The sequence below is a fragment of the Hemicordylus capensis genome, chromosome 3, assembly GCF_027244095.1.
Source record: "Hemicordylus capensis ecotype Gifberg chromosome 3, rHemCap1.1.pri, whole genome shotgun sequence".
Taxonomy (NCBI): Eukaryota; Metazoa; Chordata; class Lepidosauria; order Squamata; family Cordylidae; genus Hemicordylus; species Hemicordylus capensis.
This window is the reverse complement of record NC_069659.1, coordinates 187,637,787-187,654,696: the sequence shown is the minus strand read 5'-3', so window position 1 is coordinate 187,654,696 and position 16,910 is coordinate 187,637,787. Positions and strand designations below refer to the sequence as shown.

General features: G+C 41.1%; 1 protein-coding gene across 6 annotated transcripts in view; it reads left to right on the top strand.

Annotated features, from left to right (window-relative positions):
* TSC22D1 (TSC22 domain family member 1) overlaps positions 1-16,910 on the top strand; it is an 87,067-nt gene that overhangs the window by 4,271 nt on the left and 65,886 nt on the right. The gene's annotated exons all lie outside the window — the stretch shown is intronic.

Below are 16,910 nucleotides of genomic sequence, written 5' to 3'. Positions count from 1 at the left end.
GCCCCCTGCACAGGCATGCTGAACACAGATGTCTTTTTCCATCATGATATATTTTCTTTCTTTTCCAGAGACTCCTGTTACACTTTAATTTGTTTTGTTTATATAGATAGATAGATAGATAGATAGATAGATAGACTACCTGTTGCTTTAAAAAAATAGAATGGTTAGTTGCTCTGTGAGGCATGACTTAGTGCATTGAAACTGGCATGCTTAACATACAGGGTAAAACACCTCAAACCTATTTAAAAGGAGAGATAAGCAGGATCCTTTTGGGGGTATCCCCCCTTCTTTACTGTTCTGGAGCCATATTATACAATGAACTCAAATTCAATGAATATTTATATACTGCTTGGCTGCCTGCCCCCAAAGGGCTCACAATCTAAAAAGAAACATAAGATAGACACCAGCAACAGCCACTGGAGGGATGCTGTGCTGGGGATGGAGAGGGCCAGTTTCTCTCAGTTAAATAAAGAGAATCACCACTTTTAAAAGGCTCCTCTTTACTCATTTAGCAGAGCAGAGTTAGCTTAGTTGGTTGAGCTTAGACTTCATGCTTTCACTCGTCATTTGACTTTGTAGATAACTGGTTCATGTATAAAGATCATAAGTGTGGTGATGATATATTTTTCTTTACGGTCCCAGCAGGATCCTCATGGTGGCTTGATAGCCCAGTCCCCAAAGGGCTAGAACAGGGGCAGGCAACATTGGCTCACCAGAAGTTGTTGAACTACAACTCCCAACATCTCCAGCCACAATAAATTGTGGGTGGGGATGATGGGAACTGTAGTTCAACAGGGGAGAGCAAAGGTTGCCTACCCTAGGCTACAAGCTATCAGTTGTGAAAGGCAGGGAATATAACCAGGGCAAAGGCAGGAAATATGTTACATTATTTATATTATAAGTAATCTTGTAGCTTTGTTATGCTACTGACAAGGGGCACTATTTTTTAAAAATATAGAATACGATATTGCTTGCAGATTGAATCTTGTCCTTTCGTAGCTGTAATCTCAAAGCCTTCCATTCAGTTAGAAGCAAGGAGGTACTGAGCCTCTACAGAGTCTTTAGATGGAGCCCATCTCTGCATGCAGCTTCTTACAGTGGGTCTTCTGTGTCCAAGATACAGAAGCTGAGTTCAATTTTTCTTCATGATTTACTACATTTGTATCTAGACTTTCCAAGGAGTTCAGAGCAGCACAGAGTTTTGTGCTGCAAAACAGAGTTTTGCTAAAACCTCTGAGATAGGTTTGGCTGATATACCAAGACTCTGCTACGATCTTCATAGGGAAGCAAGTGTTTGATGCTTGGTTTCCCACATCCAGATGGAAATCTACAGTCATTGCACTATGCTGGCCCTCGGATGTTACAAGAGCCTAGGAGTCAGGACACTGACAGAGCCTGATTGACCACACTATTCTGAGTCTCTTTAATTCAGGCATCCCCAAAAAATCAGGCGGCCCTGCAGATGTTGCTGAACTACAACTTCCAGCATACCCATCCACAAAAAATTGTGTCTAGGGATGCTGGGAGTTGTAGTTCAGCAACATCTGGAGGGCTGCAGTTTTGGGATGCCTGCTCTAAGTGAACAGGACGTGGAGGGCAACAGACACATATGCCAGAAAAAGGTCACTTTGAATTTCTATCAAGTAGGGGTGTCTGGCAATTGAAAGCATAGCTGGGTGGGTGGTACTGAACATCTCCTTTGCCCACATTTCAACTCTCTGAAATTACTTAGTGGCAGTGTTCCCTCTAACAGGGATTCCCAGATGTTGTTGACTACAACTCCCGTAACCCCCAGGCAAAAGCTATTGCAGCTGGGGATTCTGGGACTTGCAGTCAACAACATCTGGGAATCCCTGTTAGAGGGAACATTGCTTAGTGGTTTTTCTCTCAGGGCTCCAAGAGCAGAAGTAACCCCTGCCGGGAGAAAAATGTTGTGGTCCTTTGCCACAGATAACTGCTTGCGTTCCTGTTTGGAGGTGCCACCAGTTAAAATAGTGATCATAAAGCTTTCAGTAGGAGAAGCCTTGCTATGCTGTCAGGTTTGCCATGACTGCTGCAAGGCTGGTTAGCAAACAGCCCCACTTCCTGTCCTTTCTGCCATAATAAAATAAAAAGGTAAGCTGCCACTTACACAGTGGCATTCTTGGCTTTGTGGAATATTCAACCACGGTCAAATAGGCAGTCAATTGACGGTCATGCCAACCTTCTATTGACACACCATTTGTGCCACGTATAACATCTAGTTTGTCCTTTGGAGTTTGGCTCTGTGGTCATAGATGTTGTTGCCTAGGCTGCAGTGACATACAAATTTGGACTAGTTCTCAACCTGGATTTAGGTTTGATTTGGGAGTCCATATGAACTGATCTAGTCTAGAATGTGACCATGTCTATCAAACTTCATTGTAGCTTAAGCCAATTTGTGCTGGTATAAGAATGCGTAAACTTTTGTTTTACTTGGGGTCTTTAGAAAACAAATTGTTCTGTTTTGAGTCAGCGCCATGTGCTTTAGAATGTGCTTTAGAATGGCAGAATAAAGACAACGTATTTCATTATTTTTGCTGTCAGCATTGACAAGTCATCTTGACATTTTGAGTTTCAGTTGCTTACAAATTTAAAAGTATATTCAGCTTCCTTCTGCAAAACTGTAGCTTCGAAATAAAGAGTTCCAATACTGGAAGAGATGAGCTGGTGAAGACAGAATAGAATAACCATGAAAACTATGGGAAATAACAAGATGTTAAGGGAATTTTGAAGTATAAGTTAGTTATCTATTACATGTTCTGTTGGGTCTGTATCCTATCACTCCTCCAAGGAGTTCAAAACAGTGTATGATGAGTTATTTCCCTTGCCTTCTTACAGTAATGATGTGGGAAGGGTTAGGCTTAAAAAAAGTAAGTAGCCTAAGCTCACTACGTGGGCTTCATGGCTGAGCAGGTCCAGACTCACTACTCCATTCAACTCTGTCTTTATTATCATAGTTAGTTTTAAATGGAAGAACATTGGTTCTGCTCAAGAGAAGCTGGTAGTCCACAGAACAGAACACCATTCTGACAAATTATCTGGATGCTACTACCTCTTGGGATCCACTAACCCCACTGCCTACTTTAGAGAGAGAGAGAAGGAAATTCTCCCAATAGACTCAGGTTTTTTGGTGGTGGGGTCAGAGAACATGGGTGCTTTGTAGAGTCCAACCTCTTCCTCCTTACTGGCTCCCTGGTAAGAGAGTTGCAAATGTTTTTTAATTTCCACCAGTGCCCTCCAGTTCTTTCATATAGGATAAACTTGTTCTACTGGCCTTCACCTTTTGAGTAGCCTTTTTATAGCTGTTCAATGTACGATGTTTGGAAGAGCAGAGGAATGTTTTAAGCAAAGTCTAGAAATTATTCTAAGAAATGTCATGGGTTTCTGATGGCCACGTTCAGTTGTGTTTAATGAGGTCTTGTCAGATTAATCCGGTTTCCCAGTCTCTTCCCAGCCATTCAAAGATGTTTCTGCTATGCCATATGGATTATGCCAATTAGATATGTTTGCAGCTGTGAAGTCCTGTTAAATGTCTGGGATCCTTTCAAAAGAGGCACACAAGGGCACAGGGCAGAGGCCAGTTCAAACTTTTAAAATTGCATTCAATTTGCATAGCACTTAATTTGCAATGTGCTTTAGGCTCTTGTTCTATAGATGCAGCCCTGTGAGGTAGGTTGTTGCTCTTCTCAATTTAGTCAAAATTGAGAGTCTGCGTATGCCACCCCGTGCCCTATGCCATCTGAGGGGACCAAGTTTCAAGTCCAACATCCTGTACTCATTCTCTGTTCTGTTTTGTTTGTGATAGATTTAGTTGTGTACTAGTACACACAAGTGCTGGGTCTCTGTGAGCTCTGTTGACATCTCAGCTGAACACTGCAATATGGGTTTTGCTGGCTAAGACTGAACTTTGTTTTAGATTCCCTGTGATGTCCTACTGTTGAAGCTGACAAGTGAAAGCATTAATGCAGTGTATTTGCTGGCATTCCCATTTGTGGAAAGTAAAAAACACAAACTTTTTAGTGGACCTCCTATTTGGTTATTTCAGCTGTCACAGTTTCCTAAATAGGCTCTTTGAATAGCTGAAGTTAATTGAGAATGTGACCATGTCTATCAAACTTCATTGTAGCTTAAGCCAATTTGTGCTGGTATAAGAATGCGTAAACTTTTGTTTTACTTGGGGTCTTTAGAAAACAAATGGTTCTGTTTTGAGTCAGCGCCATTTGGAAGACAGAGCTGGGTGATAGTATACAGATTCACCATCCTACCTTGACAGGTTCAGAAATAAACAGCTTTGCTTTCATCTGCAGACAGGGCAAAAAGGGGATATTGAACTGTTTGGTTGCCGATGACTATGAATGACTTGACAATATGAGGCAGCAACAACGAGGGCTTAATTATTCTTTGATGTATGAGACTTTCTTGTAGGAAGAGGGAAGTGCTGATAATATAATGCCCTGATTGAGCCTTTTCCTGAAATATTGTCCAGTTCTGATGATCCATGAATGGAATATGAATGGAACCAAACTGGAACAGATGCTAAGTGGAAAAACCGGAATATAACTATAGAAAATGGAGAGCTTACTTTAAGGCTTAGATTATCTTAAAAAGGATATGATAGTATGCTGCGAATCATTGGAGTGGGTAACAGAAGAGGACAAGTCAAAGTTAGATTACTGTGATTATAAGAATAAAAGGCTACTAATTAACTATTAATATTCATAGGCATGAGAGCCTGTGTGGTGGTATGGTTAGACCATTGGACTAGGACAAGGGAAATCAAGCATTCAGATCCCCATTCAGCCATGAATGTGACTGGGTGACTCTGAGCCATTCACCTATCCTCAGCCTAATCTGCCTCACAGGGTTGTTGTGAAGAGTTCTGGATTCCTTGGAGGAAGAGTGGGATAAAAATGTAAAGATAGAATCTAGTGTCATGTTGTAGAATAATTGGCGGAGAGTGATGTGATGGTCTTGTCTTGGGGCAGAGTACCGAACCCAGGAGTTTGTTAATATTAATAAATTCATTAATATTAATGAAAATTGTTTGCATTCTTCATTCTTACAAAGTTAATCTGTTTTTAAGAATAGATGCTGAACTAGATGAACCTATAATCCAGAAGGGTCTTGGGGATGGGGCCATGGCTCAGTGGTGGAACACAGGAACATAGGAAGCTGCCATACACCGAGTCAAACCATTGGTCTATCTAGGTCAGTATTGTCTTCACAGATTGGCAGTGGCTTCTCCAAGGTTGCAGGCAGGAATCTCTCTCAGCCCTATTTTGGAGAAACCAGAGAGGGAACTTGGAACCTCGATGCTCTTCCCAGAGCAACTCCATCCCCTGAGGGGAATATCTCACAGTGCTCACACATCAAGTCTCCCATTCAAATGCAACCAGGGCAAACCCTGTTTAACTAAGGGATCAAGTCATATTTGTTGCCACAAGACCACCTCTCCTCCATTGTATGCTTTGCATACAGTAAATTCTTTGGTTCAGTCCTTAGCATCTCCAGGTAGGAATGGAAAAGGACCCAACTGCTCACATATTTCACTCCTTGTGGGCAATATGGAGTAGGCTTGTGCCTGAAACGTTTCGGAGGCCATTTTGAAGGCCTCCGAAATGTTTTGGCTCTGGAGGCTGTTTCGGCGTTTTGGCACCGGCGGGGGTAGTCCTTTAAGGGCGGGGGAGGGTGCACTCACCGCTCCCACCGCATTTCCCCCGCCGGCACTCTGTTACTTTTAAGCCCCTCAGGATGGCTGCGTTCCTCCCTGCTGCCCTGTTTTCGTCATCGGCCGGAAGTGGGCCGGAAGTTGCAAGCCCGTTGCGCGTGCACGCATGGCGGACGGGCGCGCACACACAATGGGTGCACGTGCGCTTGCTACTTCCGGCCGATGACAAAAACGGGGCGGCAGGGAGGAATGCTGCCGCCCCAAGGGGTGGAACTGAGGTTCCCCAAGGGTGCGATTCCATATGGCTGAAACATGTGCATCTATTCTCAAGAGTGTAAGATTAAAGCTACACTCCTGTACACACTTACTTGGAAGCAATATCCTCTGCACACAATTGAACTTATTTCTGAATAAGCATATATAGGATTGTGCTGCCCAAAAGCAGAAAGAACCTTTCATGCTCAGAGTGAGAACTGTCTTCAGTTCCTCATTTGCATCATGAATTTGTCCCCTTTGCTAAGCAGCATCCACCCTGGTTTGCATTTGAATGGGAGACTGCATGTGTGAGTGCTATAAGATATTCCACTTATGGGATGGGGCCACTCTGGGAAGAGCACCTGCATGCTTGCATGCAGAACATTCCAAATTCCCTCCCTGACATCTCCAGAGAGGGCTGAGAGAGACTCCTGCCTGCAGCCTTGGAGAAGCTGCTGCCAGTGTGTTAGATAACTGTGCTAGATTGAGCTAGATGGACCAATGGCCTGACTCTGTAGAAGGCAGCTTCCATTGTTCCTATGTAACGGTTTCTGCATGGGTATTTCCATTTGTTGTAGAAAGGAGCAAAGATAAGAGGAGTTATCCTACTAACTCTAGGTAGTAGGATAATATGGTTATTTGGCCAAACACTGTAAATCAGTGGTTCTTGATGTCTTTAGTAAGAGGTTTGCCAATGGTAATGCATCTGTTGAAATTCTGTTAGTTTATCCTTACTGGAAGTTAAAGCCATCTGGACTGTTGGATGTTCTCTGTTGAAGGGCAGTGACTCCCTGAGCTTTTCTTTCTCCTTGACATTTTCCAGTGGAGTGCTTGATTGTGGCCATAAGGCAGTTCCATACATATGTCCCAATCACTGAATTCCATATGTGACCATGTGCCCTGTCTCTTCTGTTGGTTATCAACTTCTGAAGAGGGTGGCCTTCAGGGTTCTCCCTCATCCCTTAGGTCTTAACTCGCCTGTAACTTTGCCCATATGCAGCAATGAACTCCATTTTTTCCTTTAATTTCCTGTCATAGAGGCATCATTGAATGTCTTTGTGAGAACTAGCAGCAATAACTGTTTGTGGTTTTTTTTGCTTATTCTCTGGTTTAGAAGAAGTCTCCTGTGTTATAGATAAGCTGATTAATTAGCAAAAGTCAAGGACATTTTTTGTGGTTGGGAGCCTTAAACGTCCTTTTTCTGTAGTATCGATGCAGAAGCTCATTTTAAAAAACTCTTTTTACTGCATTACCAATATTGCTGTTGGCAGTCTGGCAACACACACACACACACACACACACACACCACCTTGTTGTCCACTGTTTGTCTGACCTGTCGTTTGGGAAAATGCAGACAGAAGGTACTTTTATTTATTTCATTCTTGATTTATCTTTCAGATTGTTTTCATTCCTCTAAATATGTCCACATCTACTTGTAAAAGGGAACAAAATTGTGCATAAAAGAAAAATTGGCTCTAGAGCAAAAAAAACACCTCCCAAACCCCTCTATGTGTTCTAGCAATTTTTAACAATTATTGTACAAACATTAAACTGAAAATTGGAACAAATAACAAAATGATTGTATTATATTTGCAAACTGGGGGTCTTATTCTTAGGCATCTGTGGTGCAAACGAACTGATCTTTTTTTTCGTAAGAAAGAAGTTTGTGAAGGATTTGACACTAGTAAGCAGTGAATGTGATTTTTCTTTTAAAAGCTGAACACACACAAAGCATGGTGGTGGTGGTGGTGGTGGGGGGGTTTCAAGCCTGAGAATATACTGCTTGTGAGATTTTTACAGTGTCTTCAGTTTCCAAACTTGAACCATTTGTTTGATTGTCACTGCTGAATTGGGAGCCCTACTTCATCCCAGTAACAGAGGAGATTCTATTTACTTCCATGTTTTGTTATGCTGTAAAGCAGGACTGCACAACTTCAGCCCTCCAATTGTTGGACTACAACTCTGCATTATCCCCAAGCACATTGGCCAATAGGCAGGGATGATGAGAGTCCAACATCTACAGGAGGGTTGAAGATGTGCAGCCCTGCTATAAAGGTGGGTCACGGCAGAAGTGAAACGTCTGTTCTCTAGCTTAATTGTTTGAAAGTACCCATCTATCTGACTCTTTGGAGCATTAGCAGAGTTGTGGGGGAAACAAAAGATACTAGCATGTCATGAGGAATAGAACTCGCCATGCTCAACAGACCTTAGGCAGGATTGCAGGCTCGATAAAGGGTGACTCTGTGTTGTCTTTTGGGATCCTAGAAACAGTAGCTTTTTTCAGATGGACTCTCTTTGGGATCCTTTGTCTACAGTAGCTTTTTTCAGATGGACTCTCTAAAATTTCAAGGTTGGCACCAAAGATTTCAAAATAGTGTTGCAGCCCTGTTGGTTTTGTTAAGCGATGGCTGAAAGCAGAGTAAGAGTTAACGTTAAGCAAGTGTAATTTACTGGGATTAGTCCATCTCTAAAAACTAAACGGTACTAAAATATTGCTGCTGCTTATGACAAGCATTTCAACACTTAGTGATGGAGTTGTAAATATTGTGGTATCATAAATATTATCCGAGTAAATGCTATAACTTGTTTTTAAAGTTATCGGCTTCATTTAAAAAATGATATTTTTAAAGTCAGCCAATATATAACAGACATTAAAGCAATACCCTATTAAGGAAACTTGTGCATAAAGTTTAATATTGTCTTAAAATTTATCATTTCAACTTTGGCCATCTCTGGGTTGATTTCACCACATTGAAATCTCTTGTATTTGAATATCAGTAGGGCTGTTCTCCTCTTCCAATACTATAGATCAGGGTTTCTTAACCTTGGGTCCCCAGCTGTTGGACTACAAATCCCATCATCCCCAGCCACAAAGGTCATGGCTGGGGAGGATTGAAGCTGTAGTCCAACAACATCTGGGGATGCAGGGTTAAGAAACCATGCTATAAATATTTTTACAGCAGTCAATATATTAGTTACCCGTATTTTACGGACTATAAAACGCTACAGACTATAAGAAGCACCTTAAATTTTCATCCAGTTTTTGAGTTTTCGAGCTTTCCTTCTCCTCTCTCCTCCATCTCCCCTCCAAGCCCTCCCACTGAGCCCCGCTCTGTCCTTTCCCTCCTGCCAGCAGCAGCCAGCCCACGTTGGTGACCCACGGTGGTGGCGGCTGCTGCTAGTTGTTGCTCATCCGGGACCTCCTTCACCTTGTGCCTCTGGCTCCTTCTTAAAGCCTTTTGCAGCCAAGCAGAGAAAGGGGCAGCAGGGAGGTATCCTGCCGCCCGATTTCTAAAAGGAGCCCAGCGGAAAAGGGGCGGCAGGGAAGTATCCTGCTGCCCGATTTGAACAGAACAAGGAGAAAGGGGCGGCAGGGAGGTATCCTGCCACCCGATTTGTAAAGGAAATACGGCGCCGGAGTGGGGAAAGCATGGGAGGGATAAGTAAACCCTCCCCCGCCCTTAATGGAACCCCCCCACCCCAATCCTTCCGAACCCTTCCTCCTCCTCTTTCTTCTCCTCCCCCTCTCTTTCCCGACAAGCGCTAAACTTTCAACTTCTCCCCAGCCAATCGGAGTATAAGACGCACCTGAATTTGGGGGGATATTTTTCAAGGAAAAAAGTGCATCTTATACTCCATAAAATACGGTAAAGGATCTGTAGCCGCCTAATAGGGGAAATGGCTTGACTACCAAGCTAGAGGTTTCTGGTTCGAATCCCCTTATCCAGACTATGGGAAACACCTACCGTATTTTATGGACTATAAGACTCACTTTTTTCCTTGAAAAATATCTGCCAAAATTCAGGCGCGTCTTATATGTTTTAACAGTTTAATATGTTAAAACTCTGAAAAACTGGATTAAAATTAAGGTGCGTCTTATAGTCCGTAGCGTCTTATAGTCCGTAAAATACGGTATATCAGGCAGCAGTGATATAGGAAGATGCTTAAAGGCATCATCTCATACTGTGTGGGAGAAGCCAATAGTAAACCCCTCCTCTATTCTACCAAAGACAACCACAGGGCTCTGTGGTCGCCAGGGGTCGATACCGACTCAATGGCAGACTTTACCTTTATCATCTTTTAGAACTCCATTCAGGTGACTCAGCATATACTTTACTATGCTTCCCAATGGCTATATATCACTGTTCTTTTTCCATATCAACTGCCAGATAACCTGTAGTACACTATCACAAGATCTCTCTCCCACTTTTTCTGAAAATAAGAGGGTGTTGTTTTTTTAGAAGATAACTGGAGAGATCTGTCTTTCCTTCTATTATCATTCATGTATAAAAAGTGCTCAACCTTGATTAGCTCTCTAAATGAGTCATACTTCCTTACCAAAGCCAAAACAGAAGGACTAATTTGAAAATGCAAGCATATATGCATAAATCTAATCTTTAATCTGGTAGTAAGTCCTAATAGTGTTTGTTTAAATCTTTTATATGTACCATCTTATACTCCCCCACCCTACCCCAAGATTATTTTATCATCTAACATACCATGGAACTGAACTTGTTAAGGTTAACGAAACTTACTGCTGTGCTCAAGGGTGGGTGTTTTTTTTAATGGCTCTGCATATAGTTACTTATTTTCTACAAGATTTTGCATATTACTTTGAAATCCATAGACCAAGATAATATTCTGTTGAATTCCATGAAATCTTGTGGGTTCTGAGCAACTTGGATTCTCTTGGGAAGATACATTAAAACAAAACAACTTTTTCAAGTTTATCTTATATCCTGCTATAGAATTGTACCTCTGCAATAGGCATGTATAGGTTAGGCTAAAAAAACTGAGTGTGTTAAGGATTCAGAACTATCTGCTTGGATTACTACTCAAGCCTGCCTTGCCTTTCTCTCTCCCTCTCTCTCCAAGATACCAGTTGCACATCTAAACTCAAATAGCTGTGGCAAGTAGTTTTAAAAACAGATTGAAAAGAATGGGGTTGTGTTCCATAGCCCAAATGAAAAGGCACAGAAAACCATTCAGTGACATTCTAGCTTATATGTAGCTTTCACCCACAACATAAAAATATCTACTACATGAAATTTCTTCAATACTTGATATTATCACTGCACCCCTAAGCTCTTTGAGCATTTAGGAAGAGTAGTAGCCTTTCCCCCTTGTTTTAACAGCTAACATGACATTAATTACACTTGTTACATTGATTAGGTGCTGTCAAGTTGGTGTTGACTCTTAGCGACCACATAGATTCTCACCAGGATGATCTGTCTTCAACTTGGCCTTTAAGGTCTCTCAGTGGTGTGTTCATTGTTGTCGTAATCGAGTCCATCCACCTTGCTGCTGGACGCCCTCTTCTCTTTCCTTTAACTCTTCCCAGCATTATGGACTTCTCAGGGGAGCTGGGTCTTCGCATAATACAGTGGGTATTGAAAAGAATCACCCCCTTCGATAGACCTTAAATTCTGGTTCCCTTACATCCTGAAATGAAAACACAAAGAAAATTCCCTTCACCAGCTGTACTTATCCAATGCAACCTATAACATCCAACTGAAAAACATCACAATTACAGTCCAGAAAAAGTGTCAGAAACAAAAAACAAGAATTACTGAGATTGAAAAAGGATCACCCCCCGCCATGTCAATATTTTGTTGAACCACCTTTTGCTTTAATAATAGCCTTGAGTCTGTTGGGATACTTCTCTATCAACCTTGCACATCTAGACGGAGCAATATTTGCCCACTCCTCCATACAGAACTGTTCAAGTTTGGTCACATTGGATGGTAGGTGTTGGTGGACTGCTATCTTCAAATCTCCCCACAGATTTTCTATGGGATTTAGGTCTGGGCTCTGACTGGGCCACATGAGGACGTTCACTTTTTTCTCCTTCAGCCACTGTGTGGTCAATTTTGCTGTGTGCTTTAATATTGACATTGGGGGGGTGATCCTTTTTCAATCTCAGTAATTCTTGTTTTTTGTTTCTGACACTTTTTCTGGACTGTAATTGTGAAGTTTTTCAGTTGGATGTTATAGGTTGCATTGGATAAGTACAGCTGGTGAAGGGAATTTTCTTTGTGTTTTCATTTCAGGATGTAAGGGAACCAGAATTTAAGGTCTATCGAAGGGGGTGATTCTTTTCAATACCCACTGTATGTCTGAAATATGAGTTTGAGCCTGGTCATTTGTGCCTCGAGTGAAAATTCTGGATTTATTTGTTCTATGATCTATTTGTTTGTTTCCCTGGCTGTCCATGGTATCCTCAAAAGTCTTCTCCAGCACCAAAGTTCAAAAATATCAAAACTTTTTCTATCTTGCTTCTTCAAAGTCCAGCTTTCGCATCCGTAGAGTGTCACTGGGAAAACCGTACGATTCTAATCTTTGTAGGTATAGACACACCACGGCATCTAAATATCCTTTCCAAGGCCTTCATTGCAACCCTACCAAATGCTAGTCTGAAGTGTATTTCTTGACTGTTGGATCCTTGACTGTTGATGGTCGATCCTAAAAGGCAGAAGCTATCCACCACTTCAATGTCTTCATTATCAATTCTGAGGTTGCTGTACCCGTTGTCATTAGTTTAGTCTTCTTTACATTTAGTTGTAGTCCCATTTTCTCACTGTGCTCCTTGACTTTCGTTACTAGAGCCTGCAGATCATCCACATTCTCAGCGATCAGAGTGGTGTCAGCGTAGTGCAGATTATTGATGTTTCTTGCTCCAACTGTAAAACCACGTTCATCTTCTTCCAATCCAGCTTCTCTCAGTATATGTTATTACATTTTGAACTATTAATTGTCCTCAAATTGCCATCCACTGGATCTCATTAAATATATATGTAGTATTAAATTTAATTAACTGTCTTGAATAGAGGGCCATATTTTAAAATCTAGATTAAGGAGTGTTATCTGTCTATAGAACTCTAGAAGAAAGGGGACTTGAGTCTCATCCTCCCAGATATAGGGCATTTTATCTTATTTCATATATTCTCATTGTTTGAGTCAGTAGCTCTGTTAAATCATCCACACAAAAGTCTTTAAAGCCATCATCTTGTGGCAGCACTGCTTTTACATTTTTTTTTTTGAGATGTCTCTTTCTGTGTCACAGGAGATGTGAATCATGAATATGATACTGGTGTTTTTTTTTAAAAAAAATCGAGAACTTCTTATACTATCCACATTGAATACTATGCATAGTGGCACTGATGCTCAAGGACAAACTATTTTCCCAGCCCCCTAAGCCCCCCCCCCTTAATGAAGGTCAAGAAATCCTTAGCTATAATTTGGGATGCAGCTTAGGCATCCTTAGAGGGAGGAAGAATCCCTAGAAATCAGGTAGAGGCACCTTACATGCATGGAAATCTACTTGTATTTTGTGTGGTATTATAGAACTTGTATACATCACAAACTCTTGAGCAATTTCTCTAGGAACAGAGATGAAACCATCTTGTTTTCTTATAGTTTGTAATTAAAATTCAATATTTTAGTTTTTAATGATGTCATCCACCCCAATTCAAGTTGGCGGATGTATGAACGTTTGAGGTGCAAGTGGACTAACTTGTGGGTCGCCTAACCGATTTACAGTTGTAGAGGCACCTCAGTGGTGTAGTTTGTGATTATGTCATCCAGCCCAATTCAAGATAGGTACATGAACATTTGAGGCACAGGTGGGAACCAGTTTGGACCAAATTTAGTTGTAGGGACACATAGTGACACCTCAGTGAACATAGTTTGACCCCAATTCAAGATGGTGGATGTGTGAATGTTTCAGGCGGAAGTTGGTAATTACCAATTAAGATTATAGTGAAAGTAGGCAGATTAATTCTTACCAGAACTTCTTGTTAGACTTGTATGCATCACAGATGACTGAAAATTATGTATTTAGGGTCAATACAAAATACTGAATTTTAATTTTAATATCAGAAACCACTAATTCAGAGTAGTGGATTATTAAATCACAGTTCTTCTCTGTGCTAGCAAAACAGAGGCAAGAACAACAACAAAAACAGATGTGTTATCAGCATATCTAAAATCTCCAGTCTTGAGTTTTGGATGGATGTTGGTCCAAAAGGGGTGTAACAAAAAACCAAATCTGTCCTTGAGTAGGAATGAAGAGGATGGCAAGTGAAATATTTTTCTTTAGAACTATGAGGCCTCTAAATATCCAACACTTATCTGTTTTAATGTGATAGACGGATAATTTGTAATGGGAGATTAGCCTGAATGAAGGAGTGGAGAATGTGGCAGTCTTTTAAAAAAGAAAAGTTCTTGTAGTAATCCAGTGATTTCATTTTAAAATTCTAGTGAATTAGAGGTTAGGTCAGATTAGTTAAAATATGGATTAAATATTCTTCATGTAAATATTTAAGAAAAAGATGAGTCACTGACTCACTGCTGGATGACTTCAGAGCTGCAATATAACCCTTTCCTGACTTCTAACTAACCTGGTATTTTGCTTGCATGTTTGCTTGCATTTCTGTCTGTCAGTTCATACATCCATAAAATGTAAGTATGCCAGAAGATTTATTTATTTATTTTTGGCCAGCAACGTGTTTCATCTAGCCCCCAGCCAGCATTTAGATTTAGTTAGTGGTTTGTTTGTTTTTTACAGTGAGATACTTCATTAGACTAAAGGGTCCATCTAGACCAGGAGTTCTCAACCTTGAGTCCCCAGATACTGCTGTACTACAACTGCCATCATCCCCAACCATAATGGCACAATTGTGGATGGGGATAATGGGAGTTGTAGTAATATTTGGGGTCCAAAGGATGATAACCCCTGACCTATTTCCAGCTTCTTCAGTAATAGCCAACCAGATGTTGCTGGGAGAGCAGCAGAGCAAGATTATCATTTGATACTCAAGAGGTATATTTTCCGCCATTAATCGGAGCCCATCCTTTACCATAGGGTTGTGTACCCATCATGCCTTGGGAAGAGACAGGAAGTTGTCATAGCAGAACTTTTGTTTAGCAGTAGGTGAAGCCTTGAAGCCCCAGTTCCTTTCCTGTCTTGCTTCAGAGAACAACACGCAAAGAGAGCTCTTTTAAATTGAATGCCCATTTCAGGCCTGTTTACTTTGCTTTTATCAAATTCCAAACACCCTTTTTGGATATTCTATTAGCATTCTTTCCTTACATTTATTTGGGCGTACCTCTCTAGTTTTCATGGATACTACACAAACGGCAGAAACCCTCATGGGCTCATTATCAGAGAGCCCTCCACTTTTATTGGAAGCCCCATTTACAAACTCAAACCCTACTGAAAGAACACGAAGCCTCCCGGCTCTGCCAATTAATGAGGGTGCATCTCCCTTTTTTGGCCCCACAGCTACTGCAGCAGCCGCAGAGCCCACAATTCAGCCTCACAAAAGACATGGAGAAGAGACCAAACACTTTGTCCAAGACCTGGCGCTACCCCCAGCTAAACCAAAGAAGAAGAAAAGGAGTAGTCTGCCTTGAGCATCAGGCACACCACAGACCATCCTCTCACGAGGGGTCAAAAAACGAAAGCTTGGACGGGCGTCATTTCCTTGCCTACAATCTCAAAGTCTGATACTCTCTGTGGGAGGGGGAACCGGTTCCATCACAAGTTTAAAAGCTATGAATTTTTATAGTGCTATTTAAAAAGTCATCTAACTTTTTGAAACTTATTTTGCATCAGTGAATTAAGTTTTTTGGTTTTTTTTAAAGAAACACTGCTTGCTGTCATTTGGTTTCATTTCACTGAATGACTCAGTTCTAATATGGGAAGAAAGGGAGAAAATGTCTAATTTTTATAAATATCTGAAATGACCCCTTCTGATCATCTTCCTTCCCCACTTTATTCAGATTGTTCATGATTTATAGACTTCTGTCATGTCACACACACACACACACACACACACACCTGCACAAAATATTGCAAATGTGGCCACACCATAGGCTTTTATAATGGCAATATGGTGTACGAGTGTGGTGTGTGTGTTGTGTGCCTCCCTGCCTTTCTTTCTTTCACTTATAAACCATCTAACGCCTGAATCTCAAGGCAGTGCACACAACTTAAAACTTAATTGCATTTTTAAAAATGCCGCAGTGCACTATAACGTGTTTAGTGAACTTTTGATTATGTAAAGTGGAAGGTAGGGAATAGGACAATTGTGCACCATAGCATTGCCAGTTTTGTAACTGGGAGTAGCTATTCTCTGTGTTATGGCAGGGGTTCCCAACCTGAATTGGCTGGGGATGATGGGAGTTGTACTTCCGCAACATCTGAAGGATCCCAGGTTGGGAACCCCATATTACAGCAGTAGCAGCCCAGGATGAATGATGTAACCTTGCCAGTAAAAATACTTCTGTGGATTTTCTCTGATTTACTTTGTAAATCTTTGTCTTCGTCTTCAAATGAGCGTCTTCACTCATACGCCCTTGGGCTTCAGATTATACCACCGTGAAGGACCTGTGCTACTATGGTGATATTGTAAGGGGGTCTATGGGGCTCTCACACCACCTCAGTGAGCAACTGTAGCTCTTCATCTGTTTCTCCTTTCCACCAAGGCTATTTCCTATGGATGGTGTACTTCCTAGTCAGGTAGATTTCCAGAAACTCTCTTCTTAGAAATTATTTGCTAGCAACTTTCAGATGTGAATTCTTGAAAGAACTTGATATGTCATATTAGATACTCATGAAGAACAAAGGGTTTGAACCTTTTCCTGTCTCCTTGTTTTCACTCCTCGAGTATTTTGGTCATTTTTTATACTCTTCTTTCACCTTGAGAGCTTGAAACTTATTTTAAAAACAAACTTTTGCAGAATTATAATGAGGCTATAGATAACACAAAATGTTATATATGGGTATAATATTTTGAAATATGTCTCCCATTTGTATATCTCTTGGGAGGTGGGGAAGTAACTTGATTTGCTTTGGAAACGCTGGTACAAATTACTAGATGTGTGGTTAGTCATCTTTATGCTTGTACCAAGAACTGCTGTTGGCTGTGATATTAACAATAATAAGCAACTTTCAATTTTGTAA